A 17,701-nucleotide genomic window follows, 5' to 3' on the forward strand; every position below is an offset into this window, starting at 1 on the left:
TGTTCTAAAAGCGATGTACCGGGGGGTGGGGTGAATGCTCCAAGTTTTCAGAGTCTGGCCTACAGTGAAGGAGAAAAATTAACCTCGAGGGTGGGGCCCGGGCACCCCCCTGAATACGGCCCTAATTGGTATAGTAATTTTCAGCTCGTTTGAACAATAGGTAGATCAATTTTGGGCACGAGACTCAGAAATGTGGAACTTGCCTCCAATCTCCAATGCCTCCTATCTCTATAGGTTTAATAAATACAGGACAAACCCGTGCATTTTGAACTCAAATGACTCCTAACAGTCCTAATAACCAGATTGGTTTTCAGTTTTGAACCACGGAATTCCTTTTCGTCCGGCGTATTATTGTTTCGGTTTGGTCTTGAAATGTTGTTGTCTTTTTTTCTTTATAAAAGTTCCTCTTGTAAATTGTTACATGAGCAATTAACATGATGGGCAAAAATATTATCGATACTGATACTCGAAAGTTGTGCAACTGTGTTTTGAAAGATAAGATGAAAACACGACTTAGTACGTTTAGCAATATAGAGGTAAGGAGCTACTAGTTACAGTAAATCAGTGGTGTTAGCTCAGCAACAACTCGCGCGTTGGGCTCGAATCCTCGAATTGACAATTTTATTGTGGTCTAAAAGTACCTACTCGAGTACCTATGAACCTTTAGCTTAACTCCATTTACAAAAAGCCCATTCAAAGGCTTAGGTGTAGGGGCAAACAGTCCTAAAGGATGGGTTAAGCTTCTACGAATCTACCTATGAACCTCCTTAAAATTTGGATCCTTGTTATTCCTTCAAAACAAAAGTGCACTGACCCACAACTTCTGGAGCAACGATACTTTCCAAGATTCCAAGTCATTCTAAACGACCAATGTCATTCTCGAAAAAGAAGGGAACAAGAAAAAAAAAAAAAAAAAAAAAAAAAAAATGGCAGGAACGTGCTTGACATTTTTAATTGGAAGTTTTACATGAGCAATTAACATGATGGGCAAAAATATTATCGATACTGATACTCGAAAGTTGTGCAACTGTGTTTTGAAAGATAAGATGAAAACACGACTTAGTACGTTTAGCAATATAGAGGTAAGGAGCTACTAGTTACAGTAAATCAGTGGTGTTAGCTCAGCAACAACTCGCGCGTTGGGCTCGAATCCTCGAATTGACAATTTTATTGTGGTCTAAAAGTACCTACTCGAGTACCTATGAACCTTTAGCTTAACTCCATTTACAAAAAGCCCATTCAAAGGCTTAGGTGTAGGGGCAAACAGTCCTAAAGGATGGGTTAAGCTTCTACGAATCTACCTATGAACCTCCTTAAAATTTGGATCCTTGTTATTCCTTCAAAACAAAAGTGCACTGACCCACAACTTCTGGAGCAACGATACTTTCCAAGATTCCAAGTCATTCTAAACGACCAATGTCATTCTCGAAAAAAAAGGGAACAAAAAAAAAAAAAAAAAAAAAACATGGCAGGAACGTGCTTGACATTTTTAATTAGAAGTTAGGCTGCAGTAGAAATGTTGAATTTAGTTAGTTGACACCACAAACCAGCACCAGGTTCTCAATATAGTTAAAGCCAGCCACTCACTATCAGGTAGACCTGATAGGTACACCTGATCAGGTCCTTCTGATACCTGATGAGCACACACACACTATCAGGTAGACCTGAGAGGTACGGCCGAAAACGTCCGCCTGTCAGGTCTACCTGATGGTGTGCCTGTCAGGTCTACCTGATGAGCACACACCATCAGATAGACCTGACAGGCGGACCTGATCAGGAGTACGTCTACGTGATAGTGAGTCGCTGGCCTAATATGGCCAACAGGAGATCCGCAGGTCCTCATGCCTGAGGTTAATTGATTATTTATGCACTCCCAAGTCCCGCGAGAATGACTGAATGACAGGATATTGAAATGTCATCGTGATAAATCAATGTTTTGGTTTGGGGTCCAGGTGCTCCCATTACTATGAGATGGTCCTCATTATTCCTTGCTCTGATGACATAGAAAATACACCGAATAAGTAGGTACGTAGGACATCCATTCATCAATGTACACAGGTACCTATTACCTACCTACCTACGCTACGTAGTACGTACACCTACAAAGAATATCAGGAAACAGTGAGTACCTGTAAGTACCTATGTACCTACTTAGACTCCTACAAGTCCTACAACTGCAATGAGGACAATTTGTAGACATCTTCTTTTTCGGTCCTTACCAAACCAATTACCCTACTAATTACATTACCATCAGATATTGTAACACAAGTAGGTATGTGTGCAATGTTTTTGGTTGCAACAGGTATACGAGTAGTAGCTAAGTTTGCAGATTAATTGAATTAACTGCAATAAAGTTTAGAAATTATTTCGAATAACACATACCTAACACCGAACCCGCATAAGCGGCGAAAACGGTGAATGTGAAGAAGAAGAAGGAGGAGTAGGAAGAAGAAGGAGGAGGAGGAGTAGGAAGAAGAAGAAGGAGGAGGAGGAGAAGAGGAAGATGAGAAAGAGAAGAAGAAAGAAAAGAAGAAGAAGAAGGAGGAGGAGAAAGAGGAAGAGGAGGAGAAAGAAGAGGAGGAAGAGAAAGAAGAAGAAGAAAAAGGAGGAGGAGGAGAAGAAGAAGAAGAAGAAGAAGAAGAAGAAGAAGAAGAAGAAGAAGAAGAAGAAGAAGAAGAAGAAGAAGAAGAAGCAAGAAGAAGAAGAAGAAGAAGAAGAAGAAGAAGAAGAAGAAGAAGAAGAAGAAGAAGAAGAAGAAGAAGAAGAAGAAGTAGGAAAAGAAGTTATAAGCGGTTTGAAAAGTTTAGATGTAGGTTTGTAGGTAGCATACACAATATGTCTGCAATATGCATTCTGCAGTGAACTTGAATTAGGTAGTCCTGATAAGATCGGTGCAAAGTTCAGAGCAAGTTTCACCTCTAGCCATTGTGTAGCTATTCTGGTAATGACATTTATATTTCGGTCCAACCATTATGGCGACTGTCTAAGTGTGTTAACACACCTCAAGTCTTGAACTTCCTTCTCGAGAGGTCAACCCTAAGCATCTGAACAACTCCGTAGTGGCTACACATGCTTCTAGGGCAGCCTAATGTGATCCAATTCATATTTGTCATAACCAAGGTTACAGTAGGTAGCAGAAGCAGACCTTTAGCTACCGAAAAGTTGTCGTTTTTCCTGCTGGTCTAGTCTAAATCGAAATTTGTCTAGTGAAATTAAGACACCAGTGAAAGACATAACATATGTATTGGAATTTAGAGTGTAAATAATGAAATATGTCTATAAGTAAGTATTAAATTAGAACATAGGTAATTCTGAAAGTTACTGAATTACCTACATACTTTATACACAGGGCAGACACATTATTTGCACTAGGTATAGCGCCTAAAAAGAGGGTTTCTGATGTACTAACCCAACTGAAACTAACACTAATAAATTCACTACATTAAGAAGGCCTCACTATTTTTGAGAAAATTTCACTTTATATCACACATTTTTCACGGTATCTTTTGGAACTGTTCCCGTACGGAGTGAAAAGCTCAAAGGAACACAGATGTGGCCAAGTCGAGATTTATACGCGTAAAGAAAAGTCAATTAAAACCTACAATAATTTTATTGTTTCTACCATGTACCTTAACCTATCTAAATGGAAATCTCCTACCATAGCTAAACCTCCCTCCCTGGTGATATTTATGGTGATCTAGATTTCTAGATGAAGTTTTACTTGAGTCAGATAATTGATTTATGCTGATCCCTGGTAGCAGGCTCGATTTTAACGAGTTACCCCGTTTTATTGCTCAGGAAAATTCAACTTTTTTTTAGTCCCTCATCCACCCCTGGTGGGTAATCCAAAAGGGGGACCTGCCGGCTTTCTCCTCAATCCGAGGTTCATTTCTCTGTCTTACACCCTTTTTATCATGATCATGCATGGTAAGTTAGGCACATCCACTAAATCAAGCCTTTCTTTCTCTCTCTCCCTCCCTCTCTCTCTCTCTCTCTCTCTCTCTCTCTTCAAGGTAATTTCGTCTCTCTTCCCTTCGTACCCGCTCCCAAAAACATTCTCTCTTCCCTATCTCTTCATGGTATTTTTGGCACATCCACTAAAATCCATCTCTCTCTCTCTCTCTCCCCCCCCCCTCCTTACCTATAATATAAGGGTTGAGCATTATTTCAATCCTGCTAAAGTATTAGACATACCTAGGTAATCTAACATTCTATGTGGACATGGACAGTACTGCACGTTGCATAGTCATCGTGACATTAAGACGCCTAAGGGGGATCATCTCCCACGCTTCAGAGAGTCTAACCTGGTTCCATTACAGACGGAGACATTTATAAAAGCCCATTATATAGGTATACTCATACAATACATCACATACCTCTTTGTAATCTAGAATAGAACAATTGAGGTGTAATCTAATACCTAATCCAAAGAGGTAATTTACTTCTGCAGAGGTTTTGTCCCGTGAGAGTTATGGATCGGAAAAAAAAATAACAGCTGACTTATATGTATGAGAATTTAGAACTTGACTAAGCTTAAGGAATGTCTCTCTTCTTGTTCTATAATGGGGTTTATGCGAAAGCAAATCTGCAATAGTAAAACACAAGGGTAGGCAGACGGGTCTAGAAGATGTTGAAATGAAATACCACCGCATAAATATCTCCGCTGCACACATTAGCAATTTGATTTCACTCTCAGATTAAATAACAATACGTCGAGATCGTCGAGAATTCAAATTAAGAACAAATCAAATACGTCATTATTCTTCTCCGGAGAACAATTCTGAATTCCGAAACAAATCTGTAGATCTGGCTTTCAACTTTCAATTTATAGCTGAGTAGCTGCCGAGTGCTTCGAGTTCTAATTCTAATCCAGTATATCAGTGCTGACAGTGGCGGAGAAAGAACAACCATGTAACCAAACGCGAGTGGAAATATGTTTGAAGAAAACAAAGTTCTTATACGACAAACTCCTGCCCTGCCAGACACTGAATAATTATGAAAAGCACTGGTCGAAGTGGTCGATTACTATCAAAAAGACCACCCTAGCATAGTTAGCTTTGTTGGTAGCGCGTCTGCCTTGTAAGTTCCAGGTCGCGGGTTCGATTACCGCGCGGGGCGGATTTTATCCAACAGATAAGATTCGTTCTCGGCAAGGCTGGCTTTCTCCTATCTTGTATTCCTTCCATCTTTGCTTTCGACACGATAAGACCTTAGCAATTACAGTTCCCTGATTCCTCTATAGGTAAAACCTTTTGATAAAAACAAAATCGTCGAGTTAACTTGAATCTCCCTTCGTTCGATGAATAAGATTCGCCACTGAAGTAAGAAGAATGTACGTCTTGTTTTGCATAGCATTGAAATATTCCACTCAAATCTTTGCCGAAGAATGTTTGAAATATTTTTATTTTGTCTTATGGATCTGACAACTGACATACTTCCACGAAGACAATACATTTAATTTACTTCAACTTGGAAGAGCTTTTGTGATTTGATTTGTCAGCGGTTGGGAAAAGTCTGAAATGTCTGGATGCACGGAGATTTTTTTATTGCATCGGTGGAAACTGGAAAGACAATATCAGGAGGAATGCTGCGGAGATGGAGCTTAACCCGGGAGAATGGAACGAGATGGCAAATGACAGATTCTGGGTGCAAGTTGTGGAGTAAGCCGCAGTCAGGCTAGGCAGCCACGAATAGGTGAACAAGGAAAAGATGGTTACGGAAGGAAAACAAAAGAAAATTTCGACTGCAAACTGCGAAGATAGAGGGAGCTAATAAGAGTATGAGGTACCAAGTTGGCTGAAAAATCTATCAAAGAAGCAAGTGCAAATTTACATGTAAATGTACCAACCTATTAAAGAAGATCAGATCTAGGAAGAAAGCGAGCGACATTTGAACTGTTTACGAGCCCATAGGTTAAAACATATGAGAAATTCTACACTTCATGAAAATTCATAGACTAGTTATGTAGGTAGGTATCTAGTTAACCTTGGTTCTCGACAGTTTCCATTGATATGTAGGTGTTACATTTATCCCTCATACCACGGCAGATGGATGAGTGATGGGTCGAAAAATGAATTTTCTATGCAAAAGAGCAAGAGATCAACATGAATGGAAATTAGCTGTAGTCAAATGGACAATGGCAAGTGCAAATTTACATGTATATGTACCAACCTATTAAAAAAGATCAGATCTAGGAAGAAAGCGAGCGACATTTGAACTATTTACGAGCCCATAGGTTAAAACATATGAGAAATTCAACACTTCATGAAAATTCATAGACTAGTTATGTAGGTAGGTATCTAGTTAACCTTGGTCCTCGACTGTTTCCATTGATATGTAGGTGTTACATTTATCCCTCATACTTACCACGACAGATGAGTGATGGGTCGAAAAATGAATTTTCTATGCAAAAGAGCAAGAGATCAACATGAAATGGAAATTAGCTGTAGTCAATGGACAATGAATGTTTTCTTTCCTTCCTTATTTCTAACTGGCATATGGCGCCTCCACTAATGACTCCTAACAGTCCTAACTGAATACTAAGCGTACCTACTAATTACCTACCTATTCCAGAATTTTATTGGACAGATCGTAATTATTTGTATTGGCAATTAATTGACATGATTATAGCTTTTATATCTTCTCATGCAGTAAAGACATACCTTATCTACTAATAAGGTTATAATTATTAATTTATTATAATTTTGCTAATCAATATTTTTATGCGTACTTGTAAGCGTACCTACTAATTACCTACCTTTATTTGTATTGGCAATTAATTGACATGATTATAGCTTCTATATCTTCTCATGCAGTAAAGACATACCTTATCTACTAATAAGGTTATAATTGTTAATTTATTATAATTTTGCTAATCAATATTTTTATGCGTACTTACCTGTTATGGCGATATATAAATGTTTACCTCACTTCTTTTCATTTCATACTTATATTGAGTTGTCATGTTTATTTTGATGACTTACTCTACATGAAGCATACCTGTGAACAGAAAAACGATAAAATTGGATTAAAGTTCTCTATTTGTCAATTAAAAAACGAATATCCAGCCATACATTTCAAGCTCTTTGAAAAAAAAACTTGCATTCGAAGAAAAATCTTGCATGGATTTGCATTCAAATTTGGAAGTGAATTTGCAGCCACATTCTTCAAAGCTTTTGTCAACTTAGATTTGACAAGGCTGGAGTGAAACAGATTAATTAGATTTGTAATTATTAAAATAAATTAATTAATCAACTAAATCAACTCAATGTTCCTTACCCTGAGGGTATTGTAGAGCGAAGTCTCTAAGCTAATCATTCAATCCTATTGCAGTTCAGTAAACTGTAATAGACTACTTACAGAAAAGGGGAGACTCCTATAGTCAAGTTTAAAAAAAAAAAAAAAAAAAAAAAAGCTTTGTGTCATTCTACTTTTTTTTATTTTCTCTCTTTTTCTAAATTCATTAAAATCGGACAAACTAAACGGGTATCATAGAACAATCAGACAAATTGATGGAACATCACTGGATGAACATTTAACACGGTGTTATACCGTTTGAAAAATGTTCCCTACAGAATGCAAGTCTCAGGGCCGCTTAGAGCCTAACCGGGCCCCTCCTAAAATACCAAGGTTGGGGGAAAACGGCTGGTTTCGGACCCCCTTGAAGAGCCAAAGCCCCGGGCAAGTGGGAGCGGGTGACCCCTTTGCCAAAATAAACAAATTTTGGGGTTTCTATCTATCATCTCAATACAAGGATTGGTTGGCAGCTCTTCTCCATGCTTCTCTGTCTTGGGTTAATCTCTTTAGCTCACTGTAGGAATCTGTGTAAACATACTCTATGATCTGCTCCATGAACTCATCCAGGGCCTTCCTCTTCCTTGTCTTTCTTCTCTTAATTGGGGGTTTAATATTGCTAGATCTTTGGTCTAGCGTTTCCTGAAGTGCGACGAACCCTGTATAAACGGGCCTGACGCAAGTTCAAATTGCCAATAGTATATATTGTCAACAAGCTGAATGCTGAAGCTCGCATTAACTGCAGTCCAAGCTTTAGCATCATGTTGACTTTCCGGTTATTTTATTGACGAAGCTCAGGCAAAACGTGTGAATCTGATGAAGCACATGTCACAGTTCACACCTCTCCTTCCCATTCGAATTTACGAGCGCTGGTTGCTCGCTAGTTACTTGAGCTATGTATGTAATGCTAGATGCATTGTACTGCGAGTTCCGGCCTCATCTTGATCGAAAGAAACTTTTTGCGCCATTTTCTACAGGGTGCGTTGAGTGACCAGTATTTGAAAGATTGCCAAAAGGGTATTGTCAGGAACAATAAGTGTAAAAAACAAAGCCACACACAAATGGAAAAGGTAAGCTTTTTCTTTCCGTTATTTCTTTATTGATTTTAGGATGGTAAACAGTTGGTTAATCTCAACTAAACAAACACACCTTCTCGTTTAGCTTTTCCCGTCCAGATGTGCTGTCGGAGTTCTTAGTCAGCCTTTTCCAGTCAGTTCCATTTTCCCATTCGGTCCCTGTTAGCCCCTTTTCCCGTAAATCGTTTCTGTCCCCACAAATATAGGACAAGGACAAGAGCAAAGTCTGTATGATAGAACGGCGCGACGTTAGAATCACCCGGTACCTATGCATTTCCGTGCTGCACTTTGAGAAGAGCAAAGGTCAGTAGGACTGCAAGTGATATTCGTGTGAATGACATCAGAGGGTTCAATTTAATGTTTTGCCATTTACCTAATTAATGCAGCCAACACCATTGTGATCAATATTGATTGAGTGGAACGTGAAGACTTGCAGTTCCTGTTAGTCCCTTGATTTGTGAATTTGTGTAACCTCTTACAAGTCTTACACGGCTCACACCTATTGTTATGTTACAAGAGTTCATGTTGAAATCACAACTGGCGAGAACAGGAATAGAAACTTTGCTGAACATTATTTGATCGTTGTTGATTGTTGCTCTCAAAGAGCGGGAAAAGAGGTGACGCGACGCCTAGATTTCCAAACAACATCAGGGATCCTGGTTTATTAATCTTGCTGTTAACGTATTGACTCTTTTCCATCAATAAAGTTATGTTTTTAGTCAAGTGAAGACTTATTTTTTTCTTATTTTAGTATTAATTAGTACCTACTTGACATGGTATCCCATTTCCAAAGTTAATCTTGCTGTGGCAGATAAGTCTTCAGATACATAGGTCATGACATCTCAAGTCAATTCGATTTTAAAAAAATAAACGATAATTAAGAATATCGATATACAATGGAGTTTTTCCTTCATGACGCTCATCAATTCTCATCATAGTTGTCTCGTGGTCACGTACTACAATGGACAAGTCAGAAGTCACATCCTTGGCCGATGGAATGTTTTACTTGAGTCAGATAATTGATTTATGCTGATCCCTGGTAGCAGGCTCGATTTTAACGAGTTACCCCGTTTTATTGCTCAGGAAAATTCAACTTTTTTTTAGTCCCTCATCCACCCCTGGTGGGTAATCCAAAAGGGGGACCTGCCGGCTTTCTCCTCAATCCGAGGTTCATTTCTCTGTCTTACACCCTTTTTATCATGATCATGGTAAGTTAGGCACATCCACTAAATCAAGCCTTTCTTTCTCTCCATCTCTCTCTCCCTTCAAGGTACCGAATTTCCTCTCTCTCCCCTTCGTCCCCGCTCCCACAAACATTCTCTCTACCCTATCTCTTCATGGTATTTTTGGCACATCCACTAAAATAAAACACCTCTCTTCCCCCTCCCTCCCCTATAGGGTTGAGCATGATTTCAATCCTGCTAAAGCTAAAGTATTAGACATACCTAGGTAATCTAACATTCTATGTGGACATGGACAGTACTGCACGTTGCATAGTCATCGTGACATTAAGACGCCTAAGGGGGATCATCTCCCACGCTTCAGAGAGTCTAACCTGGTTCCATTACAGACGGAGACATTTATACTCGTACAATACATCACATACCTCTTTGCTCGTTACCTTTGTAATCTAGATTATCTAGAACAATTGAGGTGTAATCTAATACCTAATCCAAAGAGGTAATTTACTTCTGCAGAGGTTTTGTCCCGTGAGAGTTATGGATCGGAAAATTAACAACTGACATATATGAGAATTTAGAACTTGACTAAGCGTAAGGAATGTCTCTCTTCTTGTTCTATAATGGGGTTTATGCGAAAGCAAATCTGCAATAGTAAAACACAAGGGTAGGCAGACGGGTCTATCATCATTGCCAGTATGTAATTAATTTCTTGTACTTTTGTTGGAAGATTGTTCGTATGTACCTACACCTTTGTGTTCCTGTGTATAATTTATTAACAACTCAATTTTGTGCTCAATTGAGCTCATGCTCAGAAATAAAACAATGAATGTTCTACCTACGAATAGTTCAAGCCTTGCAAATTTTTGATGACTAACATGCGAGTGGAGATGACATTGATTTTCTTGGTGATTGGTCCTCAATTCCTCATGTTACAAACATGTTACCATCAGATAGAATAGTTAGTTGGTAAGTTGATTTGAAAAAAGTTTGCAAATTTCTTACTGAGAGATTTGTACTTATGTTGGAAAATTCTTGCCTTAACTATTCAGGTTAAAAAAATAACGTGTATGTTAGCTGTTGAACCTGCTATAGCATACAGCTATAGAACCTTGGATCCTGAATAAACCTTAGGATTGTAGTGCTTGTGGTGTCCATTGTGGGCGAAGTACCTACAGTGTTTCGGTCCTGGGTCCAAAACCACAAAGCTAGAAGATATGATGGATTGAATGGACTTGGAGCATTGTACTTGTGGGTTCACCAGGGAGTGTGAGAGAATTCCTTGTTCCTGTTAGTTATCTTGGAGAAAGAGGATTAGATTTATTATTTATTGACTATGTTGGAAAATTCTTGCCTTAACTATTCAGGTAAAAAAATAACGTGTATGTTAGCTGTTGAACCTGCTATAGCATAGGTACAGCTATAGAACCTTGGATCCTGAATAAACCTTAGGATTGTAGTGCTTGTGGTGTCCATTGTGGGCGAAGTACCTACAGTGTTTCGGTCCTAGGTCCAAAACCACAAAGCTAGAAGATATGATGGATTGAATGGACTTGGAGCATTGTACCTACTTGTGGGTTCACCAGGGAGTGTGAGAGAATTCCTTGTTCCTGTTAGTTATCTTGGAGAAAGAGGATTAGATTTATTATTTATTGATTGTGAATCCGAAGGTCGACAGTATTTTTTTCACCAGAAAGACATGCGTGTGTGATTGTGCTTGGAGTGTTCATAATCTTCGAGTCATTTACCTCTGATGTTTGTTGCTGCCTTAGAGCCGGTTCAACGTTCAATAACTGGAATCGTGTAAACTTTATGATAATGCTAGGAATACTTGAATTAGAGACATGATTATTGTTGTTACTGGATTGGCTTAAAGAAGAAATTACAGATATTTTCTATGTTTTGTCCTATACTAATCCGTCCTTACGTAATTTTCAGTCATTTTAAATAGGTACCTACGGAAAATTATGTAGGTACGCTCTTTTAGTAAACAAACGTATTGCAATTCATATCTTATTGAAATGCCCGTTGTCTATTAGGAATATTATTGAAATCATTTACAACAGCCCCATCGCTGGGACAGAATAACGTGTCTACATCAATCACTGGAACAGACTGAAGAATTGAAGATACCTATAAATAGACGATCACCATTACTCAAATGAGATTTATCAATATATCAATCGTAAAAGTATTAAAGTTTCTATGGTGGTCTTCTCAAATGTAGGTATAATTGCAGTCATATATCAAACTCCTCTGAATAATCCAGGTTCATGAGTTTACACTTTACAGGACGTAGGTATTTAGAATATTATAGGGTGGCGCGTTTTAGTAGTTTCATTCTACCTACATATTACGAATATTTGTCATTCTCTTTTGTTCTTCTAATTTCTTTTGTTGTATTGCATAGTCTGTAAGGTAATAGAGCAAACCTATATGTATCTAATCATATAAGAGGATTTGATTAGTGGATGTGCCAAAAGCCCATTTGTATTACTGAATCTAAAGAATCTTTAGGATGATGCATTTTTAGTGGATGTGCCAGAGAAATTTGTTCAGTAAAATCTCCTAAAAGTAACTTCACAACAATGTGAATATTCTGGAGGAAAGTTTCACAGATATGTAAGTAATTTAAAATTGAGTTTTTACTCAAAATATTTTGTACTTGAAAGTGTTGTATTGTGTTTATACAATACAGACTCTTTTCTTTGTTCTGTTCATACTTTTACTTTTTTCTCTCTTAAATTCTCGCACATAGCATGTCTGTCAATCAAAATGGCAGGACACTATTATCACCCAGTTCCTTCCACACATCCTGAAGGATCTAATCAGGAAGTGTTCGTACCTTGTTATCTCCAAGCTGTTCTGTTATTTAGAGTTCCATTGTTGTGTTATTCAAGAGAAGAATAGGTAGATCATATTTACTTTATTATTTGTTTTGTTAAAGTGAAAAATCAATTTAGTTTGTTAATTGTATCAAATTCCTTTCAGTCCATGTATCGTATGTCATTCAATGTTTTTCTTCTTAAATAGCTAGCTATGTATGTACCTTCAATGAGATGTACCTACATACGTTTTTCAAGTGTTCTGCTTCAGAATTATCATGAAAAGTACCTATGTATGGAATGACTACCTATTCTTACATATAGATATTTTAATGATGTTTGTAATCAAATAAGAGATGCTAAAAAATGAGCTATTTAAGCTACCTAGGTACTTACTTCTTCTGAAGCTAAAGAAATAGAGTAGGTAGGTATAAAAATAAGAAAAGTAAAAACAAGGAATACTAAGAATACTGAGATACCTTCCACGCTGTTCAGCTCTCGACTAGAGTAATCCCATGTAAATTTCGGTTTCCAATTACACATTGCCAAGTTCAAAGACTGCTAAATTAACTTCCCCTTGGATGGAGACCATGTCCTTGAAATTCTCCAAGAAATTTGATCCGGGATGATTTTCTGCCTTGTTTCTTCGCAAGTCTTGTATTCTACTCTAATAATAATAATAATAATAATAATAATAATAATAATAATAAAATGCGCCAACTGCATGCATTGGATGATAATAATAATCGAACCTAACCAAGCTTCGTCAAGATCAAGGTCCGTTATATCCAAAAGAAACATCCGTTAGAATAAATATACCTACCTTCGTAATTATTATTCAAATATTCTTAAAATTTAAAATGACAACTTTTGCAAATTCATCATCGGTAACTGTGGAATGCTACTATCTCCTCTATCTTGTTGGTACCTAACCAAGCTTCGTCAACATCAAGGTCCGTTATATCCAAAAGAAACATCCGTTAAGAATAAATATACCTACCTTCGTAATTAATATTCAAATATTCTTAAAATTTAAAATGACAACTTTTGCAAATTCATCATCGGTAACTGTGGAATGCTACTATCTCCTCTATCTTGTTTCAAAGTCAATGTCCAATAGAATACCCTCTCATCTTCACTCAGACATCATGCTAATTAGCGTCACCAAAGATTACAGCTAATTGATTAAAAAGCAAATATTTATAGAAAGAGAGACATCCTTACCGAGATGATTGGGTAAACTTCTTGTCTGCGGTATGTGGTAGATAGAAACCGCAAGAGCAAATTTACTGCAAATAATATTGAACCTGGTAGTAGTGGTTCTAAAGGTACCCTAAGCCGGGAGTATCCCAGATCTATTTGGCAGATAAAATAAATTAACTAAACACACAAGATTGCATTTCAAGCATATCTTATCCACCCATCTTTGCTGAAGCTTTATGGAGTATAACACCCATGTTCGGAAATATCTTCTACGTTTCAAGTTCCAAGTGAAATCTTATTGCAATTGCTATTTCGTAAAGTCAAATAATTCTTGAACACATCGTTTGTTGTTTGTGTTATTAAGGATTTTAAAAATTCTTTATGTATTTTTTGAAAGAAGGCTGACTGTCATTTTGATTGGACAAATACTTAGTTGCAACATGAATCATAGAAAATTCTGGCAACTAACCAGGGTTCTCATTTAAATAGTCTTATACATACAATATCTACTGGTTACAGATACCAATAGTTATATCTATCGTTAATGATGAGCTGTTTCATAATTTATGAGTTTACAGTTATTTCTGTTTGCCAGGGACATGTATCTATTTGCTGACAATTCTTGGAAATATGGATTATTTGTGTTCCACTAGAAAATTGCAAATCTTGTTCTAGGAAGTCTGATAGGAACACAACCTAGTCTGTTAATTAGTCCATGGACTTGATGACTCTCTAAACTAAAGTCTCGAGAGTATACTCTTGTAGTTGGTTACAAATTGGAGACCATAGGAGAACTTGCTGATATGTATGAACGAAAAGACGTTGAAGCTATTGAAGTACATAATTAAGTACTTTGTACTTATGTATGTACAATAGTACATAACCTACACACATAGGAATTACCTAGATGTATTCGAATGGTTGACAGAATTCTCTGAAGCGATTTACGACCGGTGGTAGCAAAGGAATTCTTTGGGGAGGGAGGACTTTTCCATGGCTGTACTTTGTACTTATGTATGTACAATAGTACATAACCTACACACATAGGAATTACCTAGATATATTCGAATGGTTGACAGAATTCTCTGAAGCGATTTACGACCGGTGGTAGCAAAGGAATTCTTTGGGGAGGGAGGACTTTTTAATGGCAATAAAATTTAGACTTAGGGAAATATTTCCGATTGAAAGCAGGTGAACTATTTTGGGTTATTGGTGTTAGCAACCACTGGTTCCATGGCTATGACAATAGCTGCAACGCCTTTAGAAGACCTGCAGACATAGTAGTCAGTACTTCTTATCATTTTCTCTCTCAAAGGTCATTTTTATCTCTCTCGTATTATGAGCATGTTTCTTGCACAAGGTTTCTATTGAAAGCTCGAGGAATGTTGACACCTACTCGTGTGCGTATGTCTAATGGAAACTTTCATTTCAATATCATGATTCCAGATCGTCTGGTGACGTAGATGGAAACATTTGCATCCAACTGAGAGGACTTTTCCATGGCAATAAAATTTAGACATAGGGAAATATTTCCGATTAAAAGTAGGCGAAATATTTTGGGTTATTGGGTGTGAAAATCTTGGCAACCACTGGTTTCATGGCTATGACAATAGCTGCAACGCCTTTAGAAGACCTGCAGACATCCAACTGATTTAGAGCAGCATCCAAGATCAAAAGACAGAAAGATCAAAGTACCCAGAGATGTTGAATAGTTTAAGAAACGAAGTGAGTTTTAACTCGGTTTTCCATTTAACTTATCTAGGTATTTGTCTCCACAGATAGTTGTCGAACAGTCCATGGAAATGTCTCATGCAAATTAAACACAAAAGGGACATTTGATTAGATTTTGGGACCCATTGGGCCTCAGGGACCCCGTTAGGGGCTTTTTCTTCAATGAGTTCTACAGGTCACTGAAGTGTCTGTTTGTCTCCACTCTCCACAGATAACTCTCGAACGGTTGATGGTAATGCCTCATGCAAGTTCAACACATATAGGACATTTGATTAGATTTTGGGACCCATTGGGCCTCAGGGACCCCGTTAGGGGCTTTTTCTTCAATGAGTTCTACAGGTCACTGAAGTGAAGGTTACATCAAGTAGGTAGCAGGTACCTATACGTAGTCAGAATTGATTTCAAAAAGTACCTTTGCAAAGGCAGTTCCTTATGCAGTGAGGCATGTCCGAAGAAAAGTAAACAGATAAGGTTTCTTCTCGAAACGGCTAAGCTCTCCTATCCTGTCTTTCTTCTCTCTTCGATTTTAGGACTATGCGCGAAGATACCTGATCAGATGTTGCTTTGGACTGCCATTTGTTATGAGTAAATACGAAGACGTCTCGAAATTTTCGACTATTCCATTCCAGTAGCCGATATTCAAAATTGGCCAACTATACAAATCATTTTAAACCCCTTTGGTCCTTCCCTATTGCCAAAACATCAAGTTCGTAGATAAAGGAAGATACCTCAGCTCAGTAGTTCCCTCTATAAAAACACTTCAAATTTTGAAAGGATTAGGTTACATTAACTTTTCCTCCTTCTCTCCATTTCGGAGATCATAATTATTGATTTGGGAGAAAAACGATTTGGGTAGGTATTTATTCTTATGTAGAACCATATCGATAAAAATGTAACTTATTATGTACGTACCTACCTAAATGTTATTTCTTTATTATTATGTATTACACCAAGTACCTACACTGTGCCTATGTGTATGTATTGTATAAGCTCAACTTACCAACACCACATATTGATATTTACCAACAAAATAATATTGCCAATGAGTTCGGTATGTTACTCTTGTACTTATGTAGTTCAGAAGGCTACATGGTCTATACTTTAATTTAGATAAAAAAAAAATAACTAAAAATCCATACCTACCTATTACCTGTTATGTAGTGTACCTACATAATATCAGAATATTACTACGAAATTCGATATACATACATGCCATATTATGCAAAATCACTTAAAATGTAAATTAAATAGGTATAGCCAAGAGTTAAGCGTGTCGAAAACGCATGTATCTTTAGATATAATAGTCATGTTATACATAAACCTATAATACATACTTATAATATACAATTATGTATCACATTAGACGCATATATATGTACATAGGTAGGTATGTTACCTATTATTACATACCAATATAGGTACTACGCATGTATCTTTAGATATAATAGTCATGTTATACATAAACCTATAATATACAATTATGTATCACATTAGACGCATATATATGTACATAGGTAGGTATGTTACCTATTATTACATACCAATATAGGTACTTAAAGTATCATTGAGTTTTTATTTTCCACTAAAACACAATTATTAGCCTTGCTAAATGTGTTGGGCTAGGTAGGTAATTTATTAGTTGGGTACCTGTACTTATTTTAAACTCGATATTTAAGTAGGTACCTACATTCCATAGGTATCTATACCAATTTGAAATGAACATTAGACAAGTTTAATGCAATAAGTTCAAGTATTCAAGCACATAGGTAGATATGAGAGATACCTAGCTATTTATTATAGTTTGTAGTCTAGTTTGCATCTGGTTCATAATGCTATTTTATCATCACACTTTTAATTCAATAATTCTAAACCGGATTTCTTTCTTATCAAAAATATCCATCATTTTTTTATCTCTCTCGTATTATGAGCATGTTTCTTGCACAAGGTTTCTATTGAAAGCTCGAGGAATGTTGACACCTACTCGTGTGCGTATGTCTAATGGAAACTTTCATTTCAATATCATGATTCCAGATCGTCTGGTGACGTGGATGGAAACATTTGCATCCAACTGATTTAGAGCAGCATCCAAGATCAAAAGACAGAAAGATCAAAGTACCCAGAGATGTTGAATAGTTTAAGAAACGAAGTGAGTTTTAACTCGGTTTTCCATTTAACTTGTCTGTTTGTCTCCACTCTCCACAGATAACTCTCGAACGGTTGATGGTAATGCCTCATGCAAGTTCAACACATATAGGACATTTGATTAGATTTTGGGACCCATTGGGCCTCAGGGACCCCGTTAGGGGCTTTTTCTTCAATGAGTTCTACAGGTCACTGAAGTCTAGCATCCAGCGATGGCGCGATGATGCCTTTTGGGATTGAGCTGTTATTGCTT

General features: G+C 37.3%; 1 protein-coding gene across 1 annotated transcript in view; it reads right to left on the minus strand.

The window, feature by feature from the left end:
* LOC113465720 overlaps positions 1-7,001 on the minus strand; it is a 17,733-nt gene extending 10,732 nt beyond the window's left edge. The window contains exon 1 of the mRNA XM_026820487.1: positions 6,899-7,001. The gene's annotated coding sequence lies outside the window, so the exon portion shown is untranslated. The remainder of the gene's footprint in view (positions 1-6,898) is intronic.
* Between the last annotated feature and the right edge of the window lie 10,700 nt (positions 7,002-17,701).

Source organism: Diaphorina citri, unplaced genomic scaffold (genome assembly GCF_000475195.1).
Source record: "Diaphorina citri unplaced genomic scaffold, Diaci psyllid genome assembly version 1.1 scaffold151, whole genome shotgun sequence".
Taxonomy (NCBI): Eukaryota; Metazoa; Arthropoda; class Insecta; order Hemiptera; family Psyllidae; genus Diaphorina; species Diaphorina citri.